Source organism: Nymphaea colorata, chromosome 10 (genome assembly GCF_008831285.2).
Source record: "Nymphaea colorata isolate Beijing-Zhang1983 chromosome 10, ASM883128v2, whole genome shotgun sequence".
In the NCBI taxonomy this organism is placed as follows: Eukaryota; Viridiplantae; Streptophyta; class Magnoliopsida; order Nymphaeales; family Nymphaeaceae; genus Nymphaea; species Nymphaea colorata.
In genome coordinates this window covers 24,283,016-24,296,598 of record NC_045147.1, presented here as the reverse complement: position 1 = coordinate 24,296,598, position 13,583 = coordinate 24,283,016, and the positions used below count along the sequence as shown (strand labels likewise).

At 38.1% G+C, this 13,583-nt stretch overlaps 1 long non-coding RNA gene and 2 other non-coding genes across 4 annotated transcripts; all 3 read left to right on the top strand.

The window, feature by feature from the left end:
* The first annotated feature begins 4,114 nt into the window (after positions 1-4,114).
* LOC126410491 (uncharacterized) lies at positions 4,115-9,218 on the top strand. Of its 2 annotated transcripts, XR_007574555.1 has the most exons (3): positions 4,115-4,448; positions 8,662-8,743; positions 8,824-9,218. It is a non-coding gene; the product is annotated as an uncharacterized LOC126410491 (long non-coding RNA). The 2 variants fall into 2 exon arrangements; XR_007574554.1 differs by lacking the exon at positions 4,115-4,448 and having other exon boundaries at positions 5,523-8,743.
* Positions 5,046-5,132, top strand: LOC116263465 (small nucleolar RNA Z221/R21b). The gene has a single exon (XR_004174672.1). It is a non-coding gene; the product is annotated as a small nucleolar RNA Z221/R21b (small nucleolar RNA).
* LOC116263466 (small nucleolar RNA Z221/R21b) lies at positions 7,350-7,436 on the top strand. Its single transcript, XR_004174673.1, has one exon. It is a non-coding gene; the product is annotated as a small nucleolar RNA Z221/R21b (small nucleolar RNA).
* Positions 9,219-13,583: the final 4,365 nt, after the last annotated feature.

The window sequence follows — 13,583 nt, the reverse complement described above, 5'->3', positions numbered from 1 at the left end:
TTGGGTCGAATGAATCGGATCCTTAAAGTTGGTCCCAAAACAATTATGAGCTTTCTTTATAATTATAATTTTATATTTATGGGTGGGGTTGCAGCCATGACCATCCCCCAGCCACCTTTGCTCTTCCATTCACGCTTTATATGGATAAAGGCTTTCCACCCCTCGGGCTTTGTCTCTGGTATCATATAAATATCGGTTCTAATGAGCTGATCCAAAGCTTCGTATCAAAATCCGCTTGCCCAACAGGTAGAATAGAAAGTCTCTCTTGTTTTCGCCCTTCTTCTTCTGATGTGGAATTCGATAGCCATGTCTGCGTCGGAACCGAACCCGACCCGTTTGCATGGTTGGGACTATCGACTTCGACGTATTGCGCTAAAAAGCGAACGGCTGCATGCAGACGCCTCGGTCAAACGAGTAGAACTGTGAGGTCGACGGATCGAATCCACGGGAGAGCATTCGGTAACCATGAACGTCCAGATAGATAGATATGTATTTCTGTGGTTGGTTGCATTGCATGAGGGAGTTTCGTTTTATTATAATGGAAGCACAACCACTCCTTCTTCCCAAGAATAATAATGATAATAGTTTTGCACCTCGAGCTAAATTGGACAGCAGCCATTGTAATTGCATCCGGTGGTGGTAGGGTCCTTTGTGGGTAGGGTGGCTATTAAAATTTCCAACATCCAGTTCCTAAGTGCGGCCCTGGGCTGGGCTGGGCTGTGGTGCACAACAATGACCCTGAGATGAGAGTACGACATGTCGGCCGGCCAAATATGCCTTTTAGCTTTTTGTCTGTTGCTATATACAATATTACTTTAACATCTATATAATTTAAAAACAAGTTGTTTATTTTATAGTTTGCCAAATCACCGCCATAATCCAGGATATATATGTGTGTGTGCAAAAGTCAAGAGAAGAGGTGATAGGCGGGTGAGGTATGGAAAATAAAGGGAGGTCCAAGATGGGTGGGAGTTGGGTTAACATAGGCATGTATGTGGGGGCAAGGATGTCATACTTAAAACGAACGAATGAAGACAAACAAAGCCAAACGCCACATTTAGGATGATTGTAATATTAGATTGGGGGGTCCAACCAGCAGAAGAAGCTTATAGAGGGCAATGGCATGCATACGAATGGAGGTCATGTAGAGAGAGAGAGAGAGAGAGGGGAGCTTTGTTGCTTTCAACCAACTAGCATTCGATAAAAACAGGCATCTCAAATTACACATTTCAGTATGTTCAAATTACACATTTCAGTATGCTTCATATCAAGTTAATTACAATATAGTATTTATGCGAATATACCACATAAAAAACACATTAGCTTACCAATTCTAGCTTCCCATCTAACGATCAAACACTTAAATTATCATAGATATATCATTTGTTATGGTATCCATGTTGGTTTCTCTCATTATATGTTTGGTATAAATAAGGATTTTTTTAAGGGCATGTCAAACAGTCCAACATCTAGATCTGGGTAGGCTAAAATTGAATCTGAATCCAAACAATATATAGCACAATTAAAAATTTTCAAACTTTTCAATGCATTTTATTTTGTTCAATTAGCTGGGGTGGGGCCATGGCATAGGCAGGCCCCCCTCCCTCAGCCCTGGGTATAAAGTGGGTTCGGTTTCCTTAATACTATAAAACGCGATTGCATCAAGAGGCACATTCTAAATGCCAAAATCACATTCAAGGTTTTTAAGAAGTTGTTGGGTAATAGTAACACATTGTTATTAATTATAAAAAAAAGTTGGATTAGTGTGCCAAATAATTCCTCAAAGTCTAATCCATGGTACATTTGAACCTCTTTTGTTGTTTGATGATTGAATTGGAAGGGGGACCCGCTCCTAATCCAGCCAATTTCAGTCGACTCGATCCGTTAGACAACGTTCGTTTACTGATCTTTCCTTTTGCGCTGAACAGTTTGGACCGATACATGAAGCGCCTTGTTTCACAACTTGGATGGTTCACGTCAACAACCATTGTCATACAAACTTCCACCTGACTTCTTCCCCCGCAGCGCCCAAACTATATACGTCTCCCCTTAATTAAAAGCGACCCACGAGTTGAAATTTGGACACCTACGGTACGGTCAGGGGCGGACGAGCAGCAGGGGCTTTGGCGCTTGCTTTAGATTTTAAAAACTGTATAAATTTATATATATATATTAAAAAATAGTTTAATATATATAAAAAATTGAAAATTTTATTTTGACACTTGTTAAAATTTTTGAAACAATAGTTTGGTTCCTGCGACAAAAAAAAAAAAAAAAGTTCCTACTTCCATCCTTACCTACATCTTATATGCAGCATGTATAGAGAGGTCATACACTGAGAGCAGTTAGAATGTGTGTTAAAACTAGAAAGAACACTTCTGTAGTGTGTGTGTATATACACACCCTGATGTCTATGAGATGCTGAAGGTTTTTTTTGTCCAAGCCTAGACTATATATATATATATATGTGTGTGTGTGTGAGAGAGAGAGAAGGAGATAGACACAACACCCACTCCCTTGAATCACATTAAATTATCCTCAATCCAATACCAACATTTATATGAATGTCAATAAATCTGATTTAGATTAGACACCCGACTGAATCACATAAAACAAATTGGTCATAAAAAAATTGATATCCGATTAGGATATCCGGATCCTATTCAGATATAAGAAATGACATCTGATCATATTCATATTTAAGTAAATATTGACCAAGTTATGATTTAGGTTCAGACCAGCTATAGTTTTAAATGAACATCACATACTCAATGTCTGTCATATGATTTGGATTTAGTTTAAAAATTGGATTCCTATTCCAATGTTAATCCAAAAATTGGATTTAGATCATACTAAGATTATGAATTCATATTTGGGATTCAGATATGATATATATTTTTTTTCACCTGAATTCGAACAAGAATTCTAAACCAAATAGATAAATATCTAAAAAAACATATACTATAAAGTACAAGTCTGATCCAAATTTGATCTATTGACATCCCTAAACATATTTCAATGCCATCATAATCCGGAAAAGGGACATGCCCATTATGACCAATTGCTCCAAGTATCGTTCGATTACTTGCATGTGAGATCTAAGGGGCTGGTTTAATATAGGGCTCGCCTTAAATAATTGGTATTGACAAATAAGAAATAAAAATGGAACCTTCAACTCAGGTCCCACTTGTCTCCTAATTTGATGGGTCTCTAAAAATAAGGGGGAAGAGAGAGATATGACTTGAGATTCACGAATTAAAAATGTAAGATACAAAGCTATGCTGTCATCCATTCACTTTTCAAACTCGGGAAAAAAATATATCATAAGTGAAAAGTCTTTGTTTGACTATGCGTTACACTTTATCACGAATATTTATCACGAATACGCAGGTGGTCCGTCATAGTGCACATGTACATAAACTTATTTGTATGATGTAGCCCATCAGTAACATCCTATACCATTTTGAATGTGAAAGGTTATCATTGATATGAAGTTATGTGATTCAACATAACAAAGTCTTAAATCACCTAGATTTATAAATTCCAAGCAATCAAACGGCTGCATATACCATAGGTCGAAGCAAACTGACCCTTCAAAAGCCTCAGTCAGCAAAACTGAATCTCAAGTTCTTAAATGATACGTTATTCATCAAATGATACTTGTACCAATAGGGTTGGTTAGGCAAGGAAAACACAACAAACTCAATTACTAATTATGAAAGAGTGATTCATGAAACAATTTGTTTGTGACGGTTCCTATTGCCACATGGAAAACGGCTCATACAACTTCATCATCAAAATTGATAGTTTCATATAAAATAAAGTATATTTACATACCATTGAGCAAAGTTAGGTTGGATCCACAATAAATAAAAAAAAGAAAAAAATAAATAAACAGGCAAAATATTTTTTCATTTTTTTTTGTTTAGGTTAAAACTTAAAAGCATGCTTGGCCACTCGCGTGTTTTACGACGGTTCGCAAAAGTACAGCGAGCGGTAATCTGAGCTACATGATCCGGGGGGTGGACCCGTCCTCTCCCCTTCATTTGGGTTTGGTCGCATATGCCCAACTTCACTTCACGTAAGTCCGCACCGATTGATTAGTTGGGTTTTTTTTTTTTTTTGGGAAGATGAAACCCTAGCCCCTCCAAAACTCTCCTATAAATTTTCCATCCGCGTCACTTTCCCACCACCGAAAGACTACGGCGGGCGGCGACGAAGCGGAACCAGGCTTCCACCTTCCTCCCGTTGCCTCTCTCTGATCTGAATGGTGACGTCCGTCTAGCTAGCTCTTTTTTGGTAGACTTTTGTTCCCTTTTCCATGGCATCCTTTTTAGTTTTATCGGAAAGGAAATGATGGAGAAGATGGAGATGCGACTCGTCGTGGAAGGTCATCGACACTCATATTGAATGTACATTTGGACGACCATTAAGTTCTTGTTGCCCAGGTGAGATTAGGTATTTCGGTAGTCGGTTTTCACTTGACGACTTTTGTTCAATATCAGTTGTTTGTCCTCCCAGTTTTCATCTAATCAAAACTTCAGACTGGACGTACATTAACCGTCGGTTCCTCTTATAGTCTCTTTCTTTCTCTTACCCGGGCATGTTTTTTTTTTTTTTTTTTTTTGTCTTCTTCTTGTTCTGCTTTTACCTGTAACTACTCAGAGCCCAGAGCTGGATCTTTATAAAGCTTATGCTTTTATATACAAGTGATAGCTTGTGATTAAATTAGCCGCTCCATACGAGTATCTTTCATTAGTCAGAGTAAAAAAGACGCGGGAGTAAAAACGCGGCTCGAATCATATGGATCGCATGTATTACGATGCCTGCTGTTGGAGCCCAGTTGGAATTCGTTAAATTAACCTTGTTGCTTTGTTCTACGTGAGTTGCTGATGTAATACGCCCCTTACTACAGCTTACTTGTCTGGCATACAATAAGGATATAACGCCAAAGGGTTTCAAAACCAACGTTGTGGTACTCCTCTTGCTACAACTTACTTGTCTGGCATACAATAAGGATATAAAGGGTCTCAAAACCAACGTTGTGGCTATGATGAGAAATTCTGTCATGCACCACTCTGATTAACTCGTGGTTATGATGACAATAGAGTCTACCCATTTTCTCTGAGCTGCTACATTCGTGGTCTTGAAACCTGCAGTTTTTTTTCTTTTCTCACCCTTATTTCGTTTAATTTAAATATACTTTTCATGTTTTTCTGGTTGTTTTTTGTCTTTCCGTTTATCTGCATGGCTTTTATGAGGCCTTCCTTTAAGAACATGCATTTTGCGGGCGCTCCCAGAAAAAGGAGACAGACTTATATATATATATAAAGTCGGGAACCAAATGATGCGGTCTTATTAACTCTGACCGTGATGCGGACTGAAAACTGATTTGTTGATAAAACTGGAGATTCTGATGGTTCCTTCCCATTCATTTTAATTTAATAGTGGGAATATTTACATCGACACTCATACTGAATGTACATTCAGACGACCCTTGAGTTCTTGCTGCTCAGGTGAGATTAGGTATTTCGTTATTCGATTTTCATTTGACTACTTTTATTCAATCAGTTGTTTTTCCTTCAATTTTCATCTAATCAAAACTCCAGATTGGACGTACATTAACCGTCAGTTCCTCTTTCAGTCTCGTTCTTTCTCTTACCCGGGCATTTCTCTTCTACATTTGCTTTTGCTTTTACCTGTAAATACTGAGATCGCAGAGATGGATCTTTATAAAGCTTATGCTTTTATATATGATAGCTTATGATTAAATTAGGCGCTCTACACGAGTATTTTTCTTTAGTCAAAGAGTAAAAACACGGTAGAATCATATGGATCACATGTATACTGATGCCTGTTATGGAGCCTAGTTGGAATTCATTAAATTAATCTTGTCGGATTGTCCTACGTCAGCTGCTGATGTAATACTCCTCTTGCTACAACTTACTTGTCTAGCATACCGTCCGCTCAAAACCAACTTTATTTATTTTTGTGAACGTTGTGCTATGATGATAAATTTATCATGCACCAGTCTGATTAACTCGTGGTTATGATGACAATAGAGTCTACCCCTTTTTCTCTGAACCGCTACATTCATAGTGTCTTGCAACGTGCAGTTTTTTTTTTCTCTTCTCACCCTTATTTTGTTTGATTTAAAATTTAAATATACTTCTCCTGTTTTCCTGGTTGTTTTTTGGCTATCCGTTTATATGCATGTTTTTACGAGGTTTTTGTTTAAGTACATGCATTTTGCTAAGGCGCTACCAGAAAAAGGAGACAGGCTTACAGATTTATATATATATCGGGAACCAAATGATGCGGTCTTGTGTTTATAGTAAGACCGATCATGATGCGGACTGAAAATTGATCTGTCGATAAAACTGGAGATTCTGATGGTTCCTTCCCATCCATTATAATTTAATAGTGGGAATATTTAACACCGATGTGTTTATTGGTCAAATGTGGAAGTTTGTGTTTCATGCAACTACAGTCTTTAAAATTTAAATTAAGAATGCGTGTAGGTTGTTTTTTTTATCAAATCCAGGTTGTTAGGAGATGGAACTACTTCAAAGATGTTCTTTATCTCTTTCATTCATTTTGCATAAATTGATAAGTGAATATTGAGAGATTACTTCTTTCCCTTTCCTGCTGATCTGCCTTTCTCCTTGATTCACAGAGACATAGATCTCTCTTGAGGATTCCAATATGGTGTCTGTATCATTGTAGTTCTAGACGATAATTCTGCATAGTGTGCTACCAAAAATGTGTTACGATGGTACAATCTATTGTTATTGTGGATGTAAACACCACATTTTATTGTATGCCTTACCTACATCGATGCATTCAGTGGGATTTATCTTCCATGTTTTTAGCTTTAAGTGTCTTTATTCAATGGATTCAGTGTTAAAAAAAAAGGTCGTGTGTTTCATGAAAATGAGGATTGGTATAATTGTGTACTTTTCATGAAGTTAAGGATGCATGGATGGCAAACTTATCAATGTGGTGAATATGATAATGCAAAGATGAACTTGATCTAATGGTCATTCTCTGGTTCTAATGGTCAAAGGTATCCAAAAGAGAAGGTATATCAACATGGGCTGTGGTTGTTCAGTCTTACTCCTGTAATCTGATTTCAGGTTTCCTTCTATAAATTATTGCAAAACGTGTGTCTTTTTGCATTTGTGCACACAGATGGCTACGATGAGAAAGCTTGTCATTGGGTTGTTTTTCTTTATTTGTGCACACAGATTTCATGTTAAGATGGCTATGATGAGAAAGTTTGTCATGCACCTCTTTGATTGTCATTGGGTTGTTTTTCTTTATTTGTGCACACAGATTTCATGTTAAGATGGCTATGATGAGAAAGTTTGTCATGCACCACTCTGATTCCCATCGGGTTGTGATGATACTTGACTTTACCCATTGAATCTGAGCTCTCTCTTGTCTTCTGTATGAAGAGCTTTTTTTAATATATTTTCTTTGCTATTCTACTACACATATTTTTCCGTTGAAAATCTTGATGCAGATTTGTACATTGATTTACACTTTTATTAGTTTTTCTTTTTACCTGATTTTTTTTTATTTTATGAGTTCCCATTGACATGAAGACAGAATTGACAGTTGAATGAAATTGTATGGGGATCCAGATGATGTGGTCTTGTCTTTTTGACAAGATCAACCACGATGCGGTCTGGAACTGCTTTGATGATAAAATTGGCAATTCTGATGGTTTCCCCTTTTTGTTCGTTAACTGATAGTTTTATGCTTATTTTGCAATGTATATATAACTCAAAAGGGCTTTATTTCTAAGGATTTTTGTCAAAAAAGGTCAAATCTCTTTTGTATGAGGTAATGCCAGTGATTTAAGAGATCATTTTATACTTGATTCTTTTTGTTTTGTGGTGCTCTTCTCCCTTGTAGGAGATGAAGTCTGTTAAATTTAATTATTATTTGTTAGAAAGCATGAATGATCTTTTTTTTTTTTTGAAAAGAAGTGGCTCTCTTTTCCTGTGTCCATTGACCGAACCCGTCTTTATTCAATTCTTTCTATTGCTTGAACATGAAGCCCCCTCTGCCATCCGAACCTGTGTCTTCATCAAATTGTTTCTCTTGCATAAAGTTCCCTCTGCCATCCTTCCCATTCATTCCTTTGCAATCCTCAGACCTGATTTTTTTTTGTCTTTGATTAAATGAGGGAATGGGCTCCAGTTTATTGTGTCTATCTAGTTGGATCACTTGATCCCATCTCTAATATGGGTCTGGAATCATATCCGGAATCAGTACAGTTCTAATGACTTGCTATTCTTTTGTGAATCTGAACTTGCCGTCCTTTGTAGATACTACTACTGTTTTCTACATGCTTGTGAAGTGCCTTAATTCATATACATTGTTTAACGTTAGGATAACTGCGATTTTTTGTGTCCTTGGTTGTCCAATTTGTCTATATTCTTTCAATGGGCTTCTTCCAGCATACTTGAGTCTGGTGCTGTTTTCATGCATAGAGAAATCGACAACTTGAATTTGTCATTGTACCTTGTTCTGTTATAGAATTTATCTGATGCAATACCCATCCCTAAGGTTTTTGTGTGTTTCCTGTTGATTTTGTTTAGAAAAGATTTTAAAAAGCTGCTTAAATGTTTACACTTGCGGACATTGTTACAGAGAGCCCTTAATTTGTAGTGGCTGATGAAGAATCTGGGGCATTAAGAAGTAGATGTCTTCAGAGGTTGTTCGCAATTTATCAGTAATGCCCTCATTTACATTTCTTGTTTTGCTTCCAAATAAAGTGGCGTAACTTTTACATTGTGAACGTTTTATCTGCAGACTACATTGTCTACCGATTGTTTTTGGTACCAGATCGTTTAGATTTGTGGATGCAATGCCACTGTAACGGATATTCAGCAACTTGACAATAATGACGATCTTTGGTGCCTCTTGAGGGGTCAATGTCTCCATGCTTAAGAAACGTTATCTGAAGGCGAGATTGCAGACATTCGGTGACAAATGATTTTTTGTGTATCACCAGTTTTGGCTCTTTCGTAAAGTTGGTTCTCACGGGGAAGCTGGTAAATCTTGGTGCTTTTTGAAGTGCGTTCTCAAAGGAGTGTTTGGTTTTGGACTGGCTTGGTTTGGCAGAAAAGAAACACTGTATATACATCATATGTCCACATGACTATAGTGATAATGATAATTGTGTATGTACGACATTATTAATATCACTGTATTCTTTATGTCCTTACACAAAACTAAGCTGTTGAAAGGTTAAAATGCTGTTTTGAAGCTAAACACTCCTGCATTGCAGTCTTATCCTATGTCGAAATATGAGGAGATTTTTTTTTTTACAAATCGAAACTAGCCTTTGAGGCCGCATTAAATCGCCTTTTTTTGAGTTCTTTTTTGGGGTGCTCGATAGGCAAAAAGCATCGACCATTGCGGCAAAGGTGCCTTCATGTACTGATTAACAATTGGCCTTCAACTTATGTTGGAGTCCAAACCTACCCAACCTTCCTCGACTCGGTAGTCCGAGTCCCAAGTCTCTGAACGAAAGTTCCACTGCTTGCATAGATCTTTTTAATTTTGTTAAAAATGTTTTATTTGTGAAGCAAATAATAATTTAGGAGTTCTTTCTATGCTTTCCAGCTCTTCTAGGAAAAAAAAAAAGTTCACTGAATCAGGCTGTGCCTTGTTTGGTGAGCTTCTTGATCTTTCCTTTTTTAAGTTTATCATGGTTGTCATTTAGACATGTATTTGGTACGGACTCACTATTTTGTCACCATTCAGAAATTTTTGCTAGTCACTGGCAAGTCGTATATAGCATGTTTCCGTTGAAAGGAACATGAATCATCAACTTTTTTAAAGAAAAGATAATGTTATGTACATCTATGATCTCATTTTACAGTATCGATACAGGATGAATGAACCTTCTACCGTTGTGCAGCTCGATATTCATGCAACCCCACTACTGTTCGGCGGCTTCACTCTGAGATCTGAGCATTCACTGAGGGTGAAGCAGGGAACGAAAAGTTATACTTCATGGCTAGTATAAGGTGTAGAATCTCGTTCTCAAATTTGAATCATCAAAGTAACTCGATTCAGCGGATCACATTTTTCTTGCTTTCTCCCCCTTGGTATATTATCCCAGCAACTAAACCTTAGACCCGTGGTTTTACTTTAAAGTCGCTCCTCTAACCTCTTAAATTGGTCACGGCAACTTGGTTGATATATTTCTTTGCCTTTATGCAGGTACAAGGGAAAAGAGAACGGATAACTTGTTTTTGTTTTTTCCGGTTTTGGTAAATTGTAACGTTTAGAAAGCTTTGAACCTGATGCCGGTTTGGGGGGTCAAGCTAGATGACTGCCAGACTGTGGCCATGAAAGGAGTGAGTGATCCTAAACTCGTTAGGTTGATGGTCCTTTTTTTGGGGACAAAGTGAAGGGAAATACTCATTTCAACCTGCAATTTTGGAGTTGTCCAGTTGGTAAACCCAATGAAGTACACAAAATTTGAAGCAGTCCTCATCTTGCAAAGTTTCTTATTTATTATGAAAGGGATAGTATGCATTAGACCAATTCAGATCAGCGTTCTCAATGTTGGTTTCGTATCGGCCGCGAACTGAAACGAACAGCAAGGCGATATGATCTGGGAAGAGACGCTAAAGGCACTTGTTTGAACGCACTGGGCTCTTTTTTGACACTATTCATTTGGTAGGTCTTTGGTGGATTTAACATAGGAAAAACTGAGCATAGATCCTAGAGGGACGTCGTTAAATCTGATTGCATGTGGCAGGATTGGCATATACCAACAAGCATAACTCCAAAGAATTTTGAATCCGTGACTAGAGCGGGACTGTTTACTTGACTAAGGCTCCCTCATCTTAGATAAACTTCTCCACGGTAGAAAAGTCGGGCCCCTAAAGGTTCGATCATTTTCACCAGCTTTTTCACATAAAAAGGAGCGGTAAACTGCGTGGACTCCTAGGACTGAGCTTTTATTTTTTTTAAGATACTGATATCAGCTTCAGGTTTTCTGGTAACTTCAAACTCAAATAAAACGTGCATGAAGTTGAAGGGAACAAGAATATCACCCTTCACAATGAAGTGGCAAGTATATAAATCAAATCGCAAAGCGTTCATCTTTCTAATATTAGATAGACGCTCACCTGACCTGAGGAGGTCTTTGGCAGCTTCCATCCGCGTTGGTATCCGCAAAACAATGCCATTTTTCAAATAAAAAAGCAAACAATTGAACCCTTCCACGGTCATCCCTGTCGTTCTGAATGAGAATAAATCTGGGCAACTGCAAAAATTAGTTCGATTTCTTCCAACATGCAATTTGGCAGGCTGCTGTGCTTGCCGCTCATATCATGAACGTCTTCATTAAGACACCACTGATGCAGCTTTCTGCATTTCCTTATTTTTGACGTCCAGGATTTCTATGCCAGGCGGATCCGTCAATGTCAAAGAAGAGCATATTTTTATTGCTAATAAAATAGCTTCTTCCACTTACTTAGGAGGTTGGACTTAAAAAGACTTCAGTACTCGTGCTGCTTCCCTCCCGTCGGATACGCTCTGGTAAAAGCATTGACTAACTAGTAATTGCAACTTACTTATTTTATTTCGATAAGAAGCCGAATGCTTCTTTGCATCAGCTTTCTTTGTCATGGGCACGTGTTTGCAAACCGCTGGCCCCCAGATTAAAATTATCGGAAAAAAGCACAGAGGGTAAAAAAAAAAAAAAAAAAAAAAGGAAAAACTGGGGGGCGATGAAGTCTTCTCAGGTGGAAGAAGGGTTTGACACAAATCAGGACGATGCCAACATAAATGCTGCGGCACAGACCCATCCCCTTCCTGCAAGGAAAAGTCTGGCTGAGCAGAGAAGAGGGCGGCCGAGAGCCATACACCAACGGATCACGTTATCGTGTCCACTGCCAGACACTGAACAAAAAGCCAAAAGCAAGAAAACTGACTTGCTTAAATTCGAACCACACACAACCAATCCACGACACCCACGGAAAAAAACGAAAACCCTCACAGATAAAAAAATCTAAAGTCCCTTTCTCAAGTTTGATTTCCGAAACGCTTATATCTATTAAAGTGGTAGAGTACTGAACTTGGTTCTTTTGCTTCTTTGTGGGTGCCGCTTTTAAATTGAGTGCAGAAACCCTAAAATTCTTACGTCCCAAAAACTCTTTCCTTGCTTAAACTTTTGAGCAGAAAAGGGCCATAACTGGAGACGAGATTTCCCTTTTCTTTTTTTCCACAAGGAACACGGAAAAAATCTCAGCCAATCGAAACAACTAGTCGTAAAAGTTAAACATTCTGCCTTGCCAAGCTATTTCATAAAAGACAGATACATCTGTTTTGCCTCGTGTAGGTAGCTGTAAAAATATTTTCATCCTAAAGAAGTCATTGTTTTCGGTCGATGGTAGCCTCACATTCGCCGATTTTGTAGAAGATCCACGTTAGTCTCGTTGTTATGCTTATCGATGGATGTTGATTACATTGGGAGAAACGATCAAATACATGCATTTTCGCATACCCAAAATTCAGCGGCTTCCAAGAAAAAGGATCTTCCATTTACATTTCTTTTATGAGTGCAGAAGAACGATCCTTTTTTTTTTTTTTTTACTCGTTTGAGCACGAAATCTTTAAGATTATGAGCACGTCTAACTCCCTCAAGCAAACAAGACGGTTCTTCGTTTTGCTTTTTGTTCTTGTTGAAACGCTCATTTTCTTTCTTTCAACTTTTAGGCAATTAAAGTTTCGTTATAAGGGAAGGGCTCCTAACTTGCACCGCCAGGCACCATTCAAGTTGTAACATAACTTGCTCGATGGATATGGCCTTGAAAAAGAAGAGATAAAACAATGGGTGGCTATGGCAACGTGAACATTTCAGTTGCTCACTTCTTTTCTTAAGGTAAATGGAATACCATTGCGGCACCATGATTTGATAAAGAACATACTTCAATGATGCTTATGAATGGTGAAACACATTTATTCTTGAGCACGAGAATTTAAAACTACTGTATCCTTTTTTGTAGACAATGACCCCAAATTGCGAGGTGGGATTAGTTCCTCCAGAATGATATGGTCACACCTTCTAATTTCAAATAGAAGGAGCTTTAATGCACTTGCTTGGATAGAAGTGGTTGGTAGGTAGTCAGTTCCAAGTTCCTGGTTGGAGTGATGTGAATCATCCTTTACTCTTGTTAATCCATTACTATGATCCTAAGGATACGGGGAGTACCCCTGATGTTTTATGATGCTTGGTGAGCAGCAAAGTCTCTCGACCTAATTTTGCAGTTCTGTAAGAAAATTATTTGTTGCAGAATCAGGAAATATCGTTGTAAGAAAATTATGGAACAAAACAATCAGGAAATATCGTTGATTCTTTTTGTATTGCTAAACCAGTACTGGATTGTGCTGGTGGTGGGTGGATGCGCAAGCAGCAGAGGATGCAAGGGAGGCATCCGTCATTATCGTCTCTCCCTGATAGAGTCCAACATCTTATCTACCACCTCCCCATTCTTCTGTGGCCGTCATTTCTTTGTTGTCTGATGCCACAGCTGCGTATACTGACGACG